Source organism: Leptonychotes weddellii, chromosome 1, assembly GCF_054177405.1.
Source record: "Leptonychotes weddellii isolate Sample4059 chromosome 1, ASM5417740v2, whole genome shotgun sequence".
Lineage (NCBI taxonomy): Eukaryota > Metazoa > Chordata > Mammalia > Carnivora > Phocidae > Leptonychotes > Leptonychotes weddellii.
In genome coordinates, this window is record NC_138369.1 from 26,290,030 (window position 1) to 26,304,629 (window position 14,600).

General features: G+C 39.6%; 1 protein-coding gene across 1 annotated transcript in view; it reads left to right on the plus strand.

The window, feature by feature from the left end:
• The window catches only part of SYNPR (synaptoporin), a 148,692-nt gene that overhangs the window by 38,214 nt on the left and 95,878 nt on the right, over nt 1-14,600 (plus strand). The gene's annotated exons all lie outside the window — the stretch shown is intronic.

Here is a 14,600-nt window from a genome sequence, read left to right on the forward strand (position 1 = left end):
TATTATATTGATTTAGTGAACTTTCCCTAGTCCAAAACAAAAGTGCCTCAGCTCATAGCCAATGAATCATGGGAAGTGGCATTTATACCAAATATACTGAATGGTTTTTAAGAGTAGAACTGATAAAAGTTGCAAACACCTCTGCTCAAGTAGACACTCTCTAAACTAAGAGAGTGTAAAACTCGGTAATATTGAGGATAGAATCCCTGGTAATTTGGTAATAAAAGCTACCTGCATGAGTAGAAATGAGGCTGATGGGGATGGAGGGAGGGGTGCTTGACACTTCTAAAGTTCTGGATGCATTCCTTGGCTTTAATGGAGAATGGCCAAGCCAGTGCACACTCATTGATCAATATGTGGGATCTAGGATAGGAGATAAGAACTACCAATGGCTGGAATCTAGCACAGGAGATAAATGTCAATGGCTGGGCAGCAGGGGTAGGATGCTTAGTAACATTATTCATGAAATTGTAAGGTCTGCATTACCTTCACAATGACTTCCTACCAAAAGATTGGTAGCAACAGATAATGTGGAAGTCAGTCCATTAAGATTTGAAGATCAACAAGTCACTAAACATTGCGCACAGGTCTCTCTGTCTCTCAAACTGGAAGAGAGTAATCAAGAGACCTGTTTAGATAGGAAAACAGTGACTGTTTTGTTTTGTTTTTGGTGGAGAACAGAGTAATACTTAATTTCACTGCAATCCTTGGCTAAGTGTACAATTTGAAAAGATACTTCAAGCAAACAGTTTCTGGTATTGGGCTTAATTTTCTTCCCAAGACATATTACCCAATAAAAGGCAGCTGAAGAAATTGGATACAAATGTTTATTGTCATCTATGAGGACAGTGGCCCACTTCTTTGAAATATTTTTAGTTGGGTTCTGAGACAAAGATAGTGCACTATTATTTTTTCAGTAGCAGACACTTGTCTTCCAAACACTACCTTGCTCAGAAGCTCTGTATCTAGAACAGATGGGAGTCCCTGAGAAAGCTGAAGCCAGTGAGAAAAGGGGCTTGAAGCACAGAGCTGGTCTTCCTTCGCCCTCTCCCTGCCAAACACATCGCCCACTCCCTGCTGCAGCACCTCCAGTGTCTCCTTAGAACCCTAGGTCTCCTCCAAGCACTTTAAAAACCACTGTTCTAGAAGAAAATATGAAGCCACAGTTGGTTTTCTCTAGTCATGGTATCTTAGCAAAATGGTGGGTCTCTTCCTTTGGAAGTCACACTAGCATGTACTTCAACCTCAGTTTCTGAAAAATAGAAGATTGCTCAGATTTTGGAAGTGATCTATGGCACCTCCAAAATAAATTTTGTGTAAGACATAGTCTATACTTTGTCAGTCCATCCCAAATATATTCTCTAAATTTGGTGGTTAACCACACTTCTTTTCTCGTGGGATACCCAAATAACAAAAACTAAGTCATATTTATGAAGATTATGTCATGATCGTTGCATCAAATTGTTAATTTATTTCTCTATGGTGAAATTATGAATGAATCAAATATTCTTTTTATACTTTCTACATTTTCCAGATTTTCTATAATAAGATTTTATGACTTTTTATACCGTTAATCTACTGAAACAACATAGTATAGCTTGAACTATAAAGATGGACTGCCTGGGTTCAAATCCCCACTTTGATACTTACTAGTCATGTTTTATTGAGAAAGTTGCCTACCTCTTTGTTTTATCTGTAAAACAGAGACAGTGTTACATATTTCACAGTAGTATTGTATTAAGTGAATCATATATGGGAAATGCTTAAAACAAGGCCTGGCATTCAATAAGTTCTCTTTTAGTATAATATTTCTACTTCCATTATCAAGAAAGGAATTAAAAATAGAGAGCTAAAAAAGATGATTATTTTGGTTAATTAGCAAAAATACCCCCAAGACAACAAAACAACCCCTTTATTATGTTACATTTTACCCAGAATGGTAGCTTCCCCAACTCTCTCTCTCCCATATGCAAACATTAAAAAGTGCATACATATTTAACTGTCTCACATTTATTAACTTGTTTTTGGCTCTTATCTTTAATGCTTATTTAAGGTGTCCTTGAAGGTATCATCAGGTCTGTATTTTTTCTCATTAAACTAATGGGAGAATGAAATCCTCCCAACGTGACAGAATGGAGAATGTTCAGTTTCATTAACATGGTACTGCCGGGGTTGTGTGGCCTGAGTGGGGTGGGGGAATGCAATTCTGAGTCTGTTCCTCGTGATTTTTTTTTTAACATTTTTTTTATTTTATTATGTTATGTTAATCACCATACATTACATCATTAGTTTTTGATGTAGTGTTCCATGATTCACTGTTTGCGTATAACACCCGAGCACTGGGTGTTATGTTCCTCATGATTCTTGAAATGGAATTTGAGAAGCGGTCTTCTGTATTGAGGGAAAGGCAAGCTGGGGTGCTCAGCTGGGCACTAGCTGCATAAACCCTGTTCTCCCCTTTATAACCATAGCCACTTGCTCTGATTCTGCCACTCCTGTTTGGAATGGTGCAGGTGCATGTTGATGCCAGGAAATCTGTGAAATTTGGGCCATTACCTAGTAATGCTAGCTCTGTTGGTGGAAAAGCATTCTTTCTCTAAGATCCATACCCTAGAGCAGTGGTGATAAACTGTTCTTTTTACCATAAGGGCCAATTTGGGGAAAATAAAAATGTTAAGGGCTTCAATTTTTTATTCCTTGTGTTCAGGAAATGCTGCATTTGCAATTACATTTAAGCATTTGTTTATTGTTTCTCATTACTGAAGGGTTTCACTCTTTTTGGCTAACGTTTCAGAAACTTTATAACTACAGTATCTCAACATAATGTTGTGCATTAAAATAAATTTTGTGTGTGATGAGACCTGGTGGTTCTATGGGGCAGGGAGGGCTGAGAAGATTTGAGGGTGGTGTAGCCAAAGGGTTAATGGGGTATCTTTCGCCAAACATCTGGCTTCAAATCCAAGCTCTGCCACCTAGCGGATGGACAAGTTATAATCTCCCTGGGCCTAGGTTTCCTTATTGTAAGAAGGAAATAATAGTACTTTCCTCTTAGCATGGTTGTGACCTTTCAGTTAAGTCATACAAGTTATTTGTGTAACACAGAGTTTGGCACACATGGAGAGTTCACTGAATTGTAGTGTCCTTGTTGTGGATATGATTAATAGTTTTTGTTTTTTTTAAGAGATTTATTTATTTATTTGAGAGAGAGAGCGCGCATGTACAAGTGGGGGTAGAGGCAGAGGGAGAGAGAAAATCCTCAAGCAGGCTTCCTGCTGAGCGTGGACCCCCCGATGAAGGGCTCAACCTCAGGACCCTGAGATCGTGACCTGAGCTGAAATCAAGAGTCAGTCACTTAACTGATTGAGCCACCCAGATGCCCTTGATTAATAGAATGTAATGCAAGGAACTGGCATAGCTGTAGACCAAGAATAAGGACAGCCATGTTTGGAGATCCCTGCAGTGAAGACAAGAACTGTCATTTGTAGGGAGTATCTGCAGAGATCACAGAAAACATGTACAGTGGCTGCTGGCATGGAACGAGTTAAATGAAAAAATTAGTGAATGACAAATTACTCCATCCCCATCCCACTGTGTAGATTAGAGCACTTATGTTGCAACACTTCCCCAAAAGATGAGTGGTGGTGGGGACTTAGGAGGATGCCTTAGTTGGATTCTCACAGAAGCACCCCTGACACAAGGATTTGTAGTGTCTGGGCATGTGATCCCTGACAGCACCAGTAAGGCATGGGGAAAGGGAAGAAAACCAATAAAAAGTAGATTAATGAGCAAGGTACCACCATGATCAATTGGGGCAACTGAGACTTCTAGGAAAACACAGATAATATGCTTCAGAGTAATTCTATCAGGCAAGTGATGAAGCTGGGATAATTATCTACCAACTACCATATTGGTCAAAAACTACTACTGCAGCTTCTGTTAACTCCCTGGCACTGCATGCAGACCAAGCATACACTTGCAGCCCAGCAAAACCTTCAAGCAGAGATCTCCGATGCTTGCATTCGAAAACCATTAGAGAAACCCAGAGAGATGTGGATGGGTGACGGATGGCCTCTAATAGGGTGAGGAGATTCTTTAATCGTCTTTGCTACATCTGTGAATTACCCCATATCACTTAGTCATTTTCCCAATAAGTATTTATTAAGCACCTACAGTGTACAAGGCCCTGTGCTGTGGAGGCACATGGTATATATTGGTGAAGTGGACATAGCCCCTTCCCTCTTAAAATTTACAATTATACGGGGATGGGAGGAAGACATTAAAGATGTGGACAAAGAATACACACACACACACAGAAAGAGAGAGAGAGAGAGAGTAGTGGTAATTTCCAGGAAGAAGGTGAACATTGCATAGAGAAGTAAAATAAGTGTTGGTGGAGTGGAGGAAGTTAAAGGACACCTATATAGAGAGAATGATCCAGAAGGCCCTCCCTGAAGAGATAGCATTTAAGCCAGTAAAAAGAGAAGAGGAAAGAATGTTCTAAGCCAATGGAACAGCATGGACAATGCTGACAGGAAATTAAGAAGATAAAGGAGATTGCAGGAGGAGCTGTGTTGTGTTAGATTAGCTGGTTGGGGGCAACCTCCCTGAGAAGTGACATTGGAGTGCGGATCTGCAAGAATTGAGAGAGGGAGAGCGAGTGACAGAGCTTGCCTCAAAGCCCCAAGGGGCATATTCCTGGGAGAGGGAGGAGCAAGTGTAGAGGCCTGATGTCTGAGCTTGGGGAGGGTCTGAAGATCAGCAAGGAGACCAGCCTTGCTGGGTTGGAGTGAGGCTGAGGGAGGGAGGCAGGAGATGAACTTGAAGAAGCAGACAGAAGCTGGATCACATAGGGTCTCGTGGGATAATATGAGGAATTTGGATATTATACAGGGTGAGATGGGAAGTCTTTGGAGGTTTTGAGCAGCAGAATCATGCAACTTTGTTTTTGAAAGATCTTGCTTGTGGCTATAAAACAGTTAGTCTTAAGGGGGCATGGGGCAGTAGTGGAGTCAGGGAGTCCAGTTAGGAGACAGCGACAGCCATCCAGGGGAGGGTTGTTGGTGACTTGGACAGGGGTAGAGGTGGTCAGAGGGTGCTGTGTGGTATGTAGCACTTCATATTCACATCGTCATCCATATGCCTCACCTCCTATGGGAATTTGCATCTACAACCCAATCCTGTTGGTCATCTTTTCCCAGCTTTCTCCATCACTTTTGCCAGTGATGTTAGGTAACATTTGGTCAGCATGGAGGCCAACTTTGGCTTATAGGCACCTCTTAGTGCCATGAGTTTTTCAACACTGCATGAGGACGTCAACCAGAATGGTCACACACACGTAGGCAACCAGCTGACCTAATTTAAATGGAAACTTACAGGATTCCATTGAGATGTGTTTGCACCCACATTTCGGAAAGCCATAAGAAATTTATGAAGTGGACAATAATTCTACTAGTTGTAAACAAGTCATTGCCAGTATCAGTCAAGGTCCAGTCAGAAAAAGAGAGCTCATCCCTGATGGCTCAATTTTTAAAAGGTAAGATAGGGAACTAGGTAGACAGGGGTTGCATTATGGAAAGGGGGACCAAGAGGCAATCCAGAGGTTAGTAACTGTGCGACGACACCCCCGCCCCTAGGGCTAGAACAGGAGATGGCAAAGTAAGGCTCTTGAGCCAAATCCAGCCAGCCCACTGCCTTTTTCGCATGGTGTGTGAGGTGAGAATGGTTTATATATATTTTTAATGATTACATTATATAAGTACCTACAGAATATCCTCAGTTTTGCATATTGGCAGGTGTTTACTGACCCCCCCCGAGCAAGAGGCATAAAGGGAAGAAGGGGTCTTATTAGAGCAGAGGATGGGGCCTGTGTGGCAGAAGCTGGGACTATGGAAGGAGGAGGCATCCAGAAGGAGCATGAAACGTAAAAGAGATGCAGCCACCACGAGAGATACTGCCCAAAGCAGCAAGAGAAAGAGAGGGAGAGATACCCTGGCTTCTCCCTTACTGCCACCCTCTAGTCTCCCACTGGAGCTTCCCATTGGTTGAACCTAACTGGAAGCCAATTGGTAAGGAAATCAAGCTCCCGAAATGCAGAAAAGAACGTGGAAGGAGGAGGGAACTGAGAACAAATAGGCAATGACCAGCACAGAGTTCCCATTTGAACCTGTTTTCCTTATCTATAAAATGAGAAAATTGAATTGAAATTTTTTTTTTTTAAAGATTTTTATTTATTTATTTGACACAGAGAGAGAAATGAAGAGCACAAGCAGGGAAAGCAGCAGACAGAGGGAGAGGGAGAAACAGGCTCCCCGCTGAACAGGGATCCCAATGCAGGGCTTGATGCCAGGACACTGAGATCATGACCTGAGCCGAGGGCAGACGCTTAACTGACTGAGCCACCCAGGCGCCCCCTGAGTTAAAGCTTTCTTAAGAGAGAATTAGACCCCTAATTCTACGAAGATGGAAATACATCGCTTTCCTTCTTAGGGCAACAGTTGTACTTGATCTTGGCCAGGAACCCTGATCATGCCACCGACACTGCTTTAGAGAGAGCAGAAGGAAATATGAAGATTCAATGAAATTACTTTATACAAGTCTCTTTCTTTCAGCTTCACAGGGCTTGCCTGATATTTGTTCTATTTAGGTAAAATCTGAACAGGATTTTCAAGACCAGGATTGGGGGGCACTTACTGAGAATGATCGTAGGTTATGTGATCAAGGCTGTTGTTTCTGTGGAGCTCCCCGAGGGAGTTGACAAGTGGCAGAGATTAAATTAGCGTATGCTGAGTGAGCCTTTTATGTTGTTCTTGGTCTCACTGTGTGTAATTTTACAGAGCAGGCATGAGGGAGTGTGGTGAGCAGAACTCATTACCTGGGAGAAGCTCTACACCTTGAAAGGATGCAAGCATTGCTTTTCTTCAGTTACAAAAATAAGTTCTAGTTCTTTCTTTTGTCTGTTTTCCTTCCTAGAATTAGAGAGACAAAGACAGAGACCAAGTTGCCTAGAAAAGAGCAAAGGAATTCAGCTATAGGAACAGCTAGGAATGTCCGAAGGAAACATCCCACTCATATCTATCTGTATGTCCCATCCCTTGAAAATGTTAGGTGCCTGTTCCAAGGTCCCATTAACCTCCACCTCTGCTTCCTTCTTTTCTGGAAACAGAGAAATGTTAGAACATTCTCTGCATCCCCTGGAGCTATCAAGCTGGTGGCCAGAAGTCACACAATAGACTTTATGAGGTCAAGCTGCTGTCAGTTGAGTGGTGTTCCCTCTCCTTTCCCAGCCCCACCTATCCCGGAAAGAATGGCATCTTGTGAGCCATGAAATGAATTGAATTGTCAGGGGGCCACAAGGTCAAACAAGGAGGAGGCAAGTGCTCAAGCTGCCTGCTTGCCAGATGCTCTGCAGTCGGAACAGGAAGGTAAAAGCCTCAGGGCTGAGTGTGTGTAACGGTGATGACAACTTTAAGGCTGAGATTCACATTCCTGATTCCCCTTCTAGGACCCAGCTATGGGAGTGCAGAGCCAGGACATGACTCAGGACTTGAGAATCTCTCCTGGTGTGAGGTTCAGGGACCCCCTGCCTGTGTCTGTATCATGTAGAAAGCTTGGTAAAAATAGAGATTCCAAGATCTTGCTGCAGACCTACCTACTCAGCAGTAGTGCCAGGTGGGCCCATGTGATTCTTAGACACACGGAAGGTGGAGAATTGGGGACCTAGGGAGAGATAAGTAGAGCTTCAATTTGTAATTGCCTGATATTTTGCATTTTAGCGTTGATGGATTTTTCTTAAAAAAATTTGAGATTACACTTTGGTTTAAGCAAACACTTGCCTTATTTGTTACACTTAGCGTGATAAAATAGAAAAAGAAAGTTACCATGAATAAGCAAATGGATATTTCTATTTTTTGTTATTTCCAAATGTGACAAAGAAGCAAATAGTAATTTAAACTGCGTAGTAATGGGTGAACTGTAGCAATTTCACTGTCACCCCATTATGTGCTTTTGAGCATGTCCCCCCCCAGCCCCTGCCAAAAAGACTGAAGCACAAGTTGCCTCTCCCCACTAGACCAAGTGGAAATGAGGGTAGAAATCAGAAAGTAGGATGGATGTGTTAATTTTTTCATCTTATATATATGTATGTGTGTATGTGTGTATGTGTGTGTGTGTGTGTATAATTATTGGTATGGTCATTATCCCCTGGATTGTCAAACAACACTGTTAACGAAAGCTGAGCCAGAGTATTTTTATTCCCCTTTTTACAGATCAGCACGCAGAGACTTAAATCTTTTTCAAGGTCACGCAGCTAGTAAATGCCAAACCTGGAAACCTGTCTAAATCTTTAGATGCCCATGAGTGTTTTAACAGAGTTATTTACAGCCACCCCAAACTCTCTTCTAACAGGGATGATGATCATGATGATGGTGATGATGATTCTCATCATCATCATGATCAGCACCATTATGATCAAATAAAAGCCAGATAATTTTACCAGATAAGAGGAACTATGCAAAACATGTCCCATATATTATGTTCTAACATCCCTGGGAAATAACATCTCTATGAGACAGTGACTCTGAACCTCACTTGACAGGTGCAAAAACAGGCTCACTGAGGTTGAATGACTTGCCCAAGGTCATACAGCTGATAAGTGGCAATACTGGGATTTGAATATCTAGGTTTGGCTTACCTCAAAGACTCTTCACCATTGCACTGTAAGGAACAGTAGTGATGTCCTCAGGTTGACAAACCCCCACAATCACAGTGACTCCTTCCCTCCCTCCCAGATCTATAGCCTGTTCCCCACAGATAGGCAAGCTGGGCAGGCAAGAGGAATTTAGGGAATGGTTCTCAGAGACATTGTATTCCTTGGGACTCAGAATTACTGGCATTTGCCTTCCAGTTGATTTCCCACGTCCAGGAATAAACTATGAAGGAAAACAACTCCAGGCTGGAGCTGTAATGATCACCATTTTTCCTTTTTTACAGCTGGCTAGAATCTGAAATAAATGAGCTGTTGCTGATACAGTTTTTAGAACTTTTAACTTTTTATTTTGTAAGATTCTGTGCTGAAGTAGTAGCTGTCACTTGGAGGCTAGGTGTTAAGGAGTCAAATAAATGACATGGTTTTCTAACAAAGTTATTCCAGAGGGTTTAGTGCTATGGCAGATCCTCATGTCCCTGGCAAAAAGGTGGATTTGGAAGGAAGCAGGAGTTGGTGAGCTGAGAGTTCCCAGCTACTAATCAGGGAGCCTGAACATCTTTGATTACAATGAAGGATTTATAGTTGTAATGCTCCTTAAGCCCAGCACTGAGATATCATAAATAAGTGGAAAGTGCAGAGAATCACTTGCAGAGTTGGGACTTCTTCTGAGATGCACTTGATTAGCTCTTGGAATCTTTAAAAATTAGCTGAGAATTATGTTCAACAGCCTCCACATTCATACTTTATGTTAGCATACATACCAAGGGTTTCATTTTTCCATCCTTTCTTCCTCTGTCTCACATCCCATCATCCAAAACTGTCTCATTTTCTGTTGTTTAGAACTACATTTTAAAATATAATTTACTTTATTAGAAAAGGAACACATTTTATTTTCTGTCTTGAAAAATCCCACTGTACAGAAGTGAATGAAGTAGAATATCAGAATCTCCTTTAATGTAACTTCTCAGAGGTCATCACTATCAAGAGTTCTGATGGATAGCATTGCAAGCTTTTTCTTTGCATGCATTCATTTTTTATGCAGGTTGATTCTAAGTGTAAATATTGTTTTGCAAATTAATTCTTATTTTTTTAAATTGCTTTTTTAATTCCATGTCAACCCTTATGGGTCTACCACATTCTTTGGCCTCATTGTTATACCATAATTTATTGCACAACTGTACTAAAATTTATTAAGCCAATCACCTACTGATGGATATTTAGGCTGTTCCAGTTTTTCACAATTATAAAAAATGCTACATTTTATGACTTCATGTGTAAGGTAAGTTCCTGGGGCAAAGGTATATAAAACTTAATTTTTTATAGATTTTGCCAAATGCCTCTTCAGTAAAGAATTTATATGCCCACCAAGAGAATATGAAGGTGCCTGGTTCTTCACATTCTTCCCAATATGGAATACAATAAATGTGCTTCTTTAATCATTGGAGAAGATAAACACATTGTTATATAACTATTAGACATTTATATTCCTGGCAAAATTTTTGGAGAATACCATGTCCATCTTTCTTTACACCTGATCCCTGGCAAAAATATCTTATCACTTGCCCCATCCCAGTTGCTTCATTAAATCAGCATTCTTCAGTGAACTCCTATGAGATTTATTAATCGATACAATAAGTGTTCAGTATGGTGCCAGGCATCGGGTCTGTCAATGAAGGAAATCAAAAAGGAAAAGAGATTCTCTTTTCATGGAGCATAGTCTTTTAAAAGAAATACTCAACATTGATGAAACTGAAACACAGAGAGTTTATATGTCTCATTCAAGACCCACAGCAAGTTCTCAACTATACAGAAATTTGTACTAATTTCCCTGAAATCCTTACTTAATATTACCATCACACAGAGTCATAGTGCAGATAATTAGAATTAAGGCCTTATTAATCTTTACTAATGATAAGGTCTGTAACAAATTGCCTAAATTAACAAATTAATATTTACACAGCATGATAGAACTTTTTAAGAATTCATGTATCAAATTAATTTACGTCATGGTGCTCACCTTAACAAACCCTCATAAAATGTTGGCATTAAAAACAGTCTGCCCAATAGTTGCAAAGAGAACTTGTTTGCTAACCCCTCTTCCCTCACAGATACAAGAATATGAAAGAGTTTGTCTTCAGGGTTAATTTTCAAGAATTTATTCTTATTTACCTCTAGGTTGAGTTTATTGCTTGTCAAAATGAGAAGGGACTGGTCTCTCCCGTCTTTTTGCAAGTCACCACAAGCAATTGTTAGGACAGAATAAATGCTATGGATAATGAACCATTAAATATGATTTTTTTTTGTCACTTTAAGCCATCATCTTAGACTGACATGAACTTTACCATTTCCAAACCTGAAACTATTACTCTGATTACCATGGTCTTTAGAGATGGGATTTGGTCCCTCTACAAAATGAATATTCTCTAAAGAATGATAAAGTTTGTTGTTTCCTTTATGCAGATAAAAAAATAAAGCATAGATATCCCATGTTGGAGCACACAGTGCCATAGAAGAAAATGAATATAAATGCCTTATGTTGTGCAAGACTAAATGAAAATGTAATGTGAATTACTTTCTAGCTCAAGCTCATCACTAGTGCCCAGATGACTATGTTTCTGTAGTTTTAAAAATCACTTCAATTTTCAACCAAATGCCACTAGCCAAATAAACAGTGTGTCTCTAGCACTTTTTAAAATGCTTTCTGAAAGAGAAACATAGACAGTATGAAAAAAAAAAAAGCAAAGCACACTCAGCTCTTCTTTCAGTCTTACTGTGCATCACCAGAAGTCTTCAGAGACTTGCTGAACTTTTGAACTTGTCCATTTACTCATTTGATCAGTAATTGGGTGCCAAGTATGTAACCAGATGATTATAGGGTGCTTGCCCTCTGCTACAGATCTAAACCATGTGCAGCCATGTTTGGGTCCTAGAGGCCCCACCCATTTTGGCTAATTTTATGATGGGTAGGCACCAAATTATTAGTTGGTCAACAGTCTATGAATGGTTGCTGGGACAAAGAGAGGCTCATTCATTCATTTAGCACATTTTTTTGAATGCCTACTCCATGCAAAGAGGTCCAGTTTTTGGTACTGGAGGTCCAGTGGAAAACATGATAGATTGGGTCTTTCTTCTCTTGGAGCTTGACATTACAATAAGGGGAAGGAGCAGAGAAAGAAAACAAGCAAACAAACCAAAGACCAAGATCATGTCAGATAACAACAGGTGTAATGACAAAAATTAAACAGTGATTGGTGGAGAATAACTGGGAAGGGGACAGGCAAGGAAGTTCCTCTTAGGAGGGGATATTTGAGCTAAGACTTGAATGACCTGAAAAGAATGAGCCATGTGAAGATCTGGAGAAGAAATTCCTGCAGAAAGAAAAGCAAGTGCAAAAAAAATAAGAAGAAGGAGAAGGTGGAGGAGGAGGAGGAGAAGAAGGGGGAGAAGGAGGAGAAGATAAAAGAAAAGAAAGAAAGAAGAAGAAGAGGAAGAAGGAGAAAAGCAAGTGCAAAGGGAAGAGGGGACCTGGTACAGTAAAGGAGTAAGTAGGAGAATATAGTAAGAACACAGTGGATGAGAGGGAGAGTGGAATGCATTGAGGCAGGCAGGAGCAACATCAGATAGAACATCCTGAGCCATGTAAGGCACTTTATTCTAGATGCAACAGAAATCCTTTGCTTAAAAGTAGGAGAGTGATATGATCTGATTTATATATTTTAAGAATTTTTTAAAATTTTTCATTCCAGTATAGTTAACATACAGCGTTATATTAGTTTCACGTGTACAATATAGTGATTCAACAATACTACAGATTACTCAGTACTCATCATAAGTGTACTCTTAATCCCCTTCACCTGTTTCATCCATCCCCCCACCTCACCTGTGAGAACCACCAGTGTGTTCTCTATAGTTAAGAGTCTGTTTCTTGGTTTGTCTTTTTTTCTTTGTTCATTTGTTTTGTTTCTTAAATTCCACATATGAGTGAAATCATATGGCATTTGTCTTTATCTGACTGATTTATTTCACTTAGCTTTATACCTCCTAGATCCATCCATGTTACAAAAGACAAGGTTTCATTCTTTTTATGGCTGACTAATATTCCATTTTATATTTTTACCACATCTTCTTTTCCATTCATCTATCTATGGACATTTGGTCTGCTTCCATAATTTGGCTATTGTAAATAATGCTTCAATAATCATAGGGGTCCATATGTCTTTTTGAAGTAGTGTTTTCATGTTCTTTGGGTAAATACCCAGTAGTGGAATTACTGGATCATATGGTAGTTCCATTTTTAATTTTTTGAGGAACCTCCATACTCTTTTCCACGGTGGCTGCACCAATTTGCATTTCCACCAACAGAGCACGAGGGTTCTTTTTTCTCCACGTCCTTGCAAACACTTGTTGTTTCTTGTGTTTTTTATTTTGGCCACTCTGACAAGTGTGAAGTGATATCTCATTGTGGTTTTGGTTTGCATTTCCCTGATGATGAGTGATGTAGAGCATCTTTTCATGTGTCTGTTGGCCATCTGGATATCTCCTTTAGAGAAGTGTCTGTTCATGTCTTCTGCCCATTTTTAATTGGATTATTTGTTCTTGGGGTGTTTAGTTATATAAGTTCTTTATGTATTTTAGATACTAACCCTTTATTGGATATGTCACTTGCAAATATCTTCTCCCATTCTGTAGGTAGCCTTTTAGCTTTTGTTGATTGTTTCCTTCACTGTACAGAAGCTTTTTATTTTGATGTAGCCCCAATAGTTTATTTTTGCTTTTATTTCCCTTGCCTCAGGAGACATATCTAGAAAAACGTTACTACAGCCAATGTCAGAGAAATTACTGACTGTGCTCTCTTCTAGGATTCTTATGGTTTCAGGTCTCATATTTAGATCTTTAATCCATTTTGAGTTTATGTTGTGTATGGTGTAGGAAAGTGGTCCAGTTTCATTCTTTTGCATATTGCTGTCCAGTTTTCCCAACACCATTTGTTGAAGAGACTGTTTTTTCCATTGCATATTCTTGCCTCCTTTGTTGAAGATTAATTGACCATATAATTTTTATTTTTAAGCTATTCTGTCATTGATCTATGTGTCTATTTTTGTGGCAGTACCATACTGTTTTGATTACTACAGCTTTGTAGTATATCTTGAAATCTGGGATTGTGATACCTCCAATTTTGTCCGTCTTTTCTAGATTGCTTTGGCTTCTTGGGGTCTTTTGTGGTTCCATACAAATTCTAGGATTATTTGTTCTTGTTCTGTGAAGAATGCTGTTGGTATTTTGATAGAGATTGCATTAAATCTGTAGATTGTTTTACGTAATATGGACATTCTAACATTATTTGTTCTTCCAATCTGTGAGCATGGAATATCTTTCCATTTGTATGAGTCATTTTCAATTTCTTTCAGCAGTGCTTTATAGTTTTCAGAGTACAGGTCTCTCACCTCCTTGGTTAAGTTTATTCCTAGGTATCTAATTATATTGGGTGCAGTTGTAAATGGTATTGTCTTCTTAATTTCTCTTTCTGCTACTTCATTATTAGTGTATAGAAATGCAACAGATTTCCGTATATTGATCTATCCTGTGACCTTACTATATTCATTCATCAGTTCTTGCAGTTTTTTGGTGGAGTCTTTAGGGTTTTCTGTATGTAGTATCATGTTGTCTGCAAATAGTGAAAGTTCTACTTCTTCCTTGCCAATTTGGATGCATTTTATTTCATTTTCTTGTCTGATTGCTGTGTCTAGGACTTCCAGTACTATGTTGAACAAAAGATGTGAGAGTGGACATCCTTGTATATTTCAGGAATTATTTTAGCTGCTATGTGAAAAATATATTTTTCGGTGGGACAAGAACAGTTAAATGACTATTGGCTAATGTAAGCAGGAGATAATGG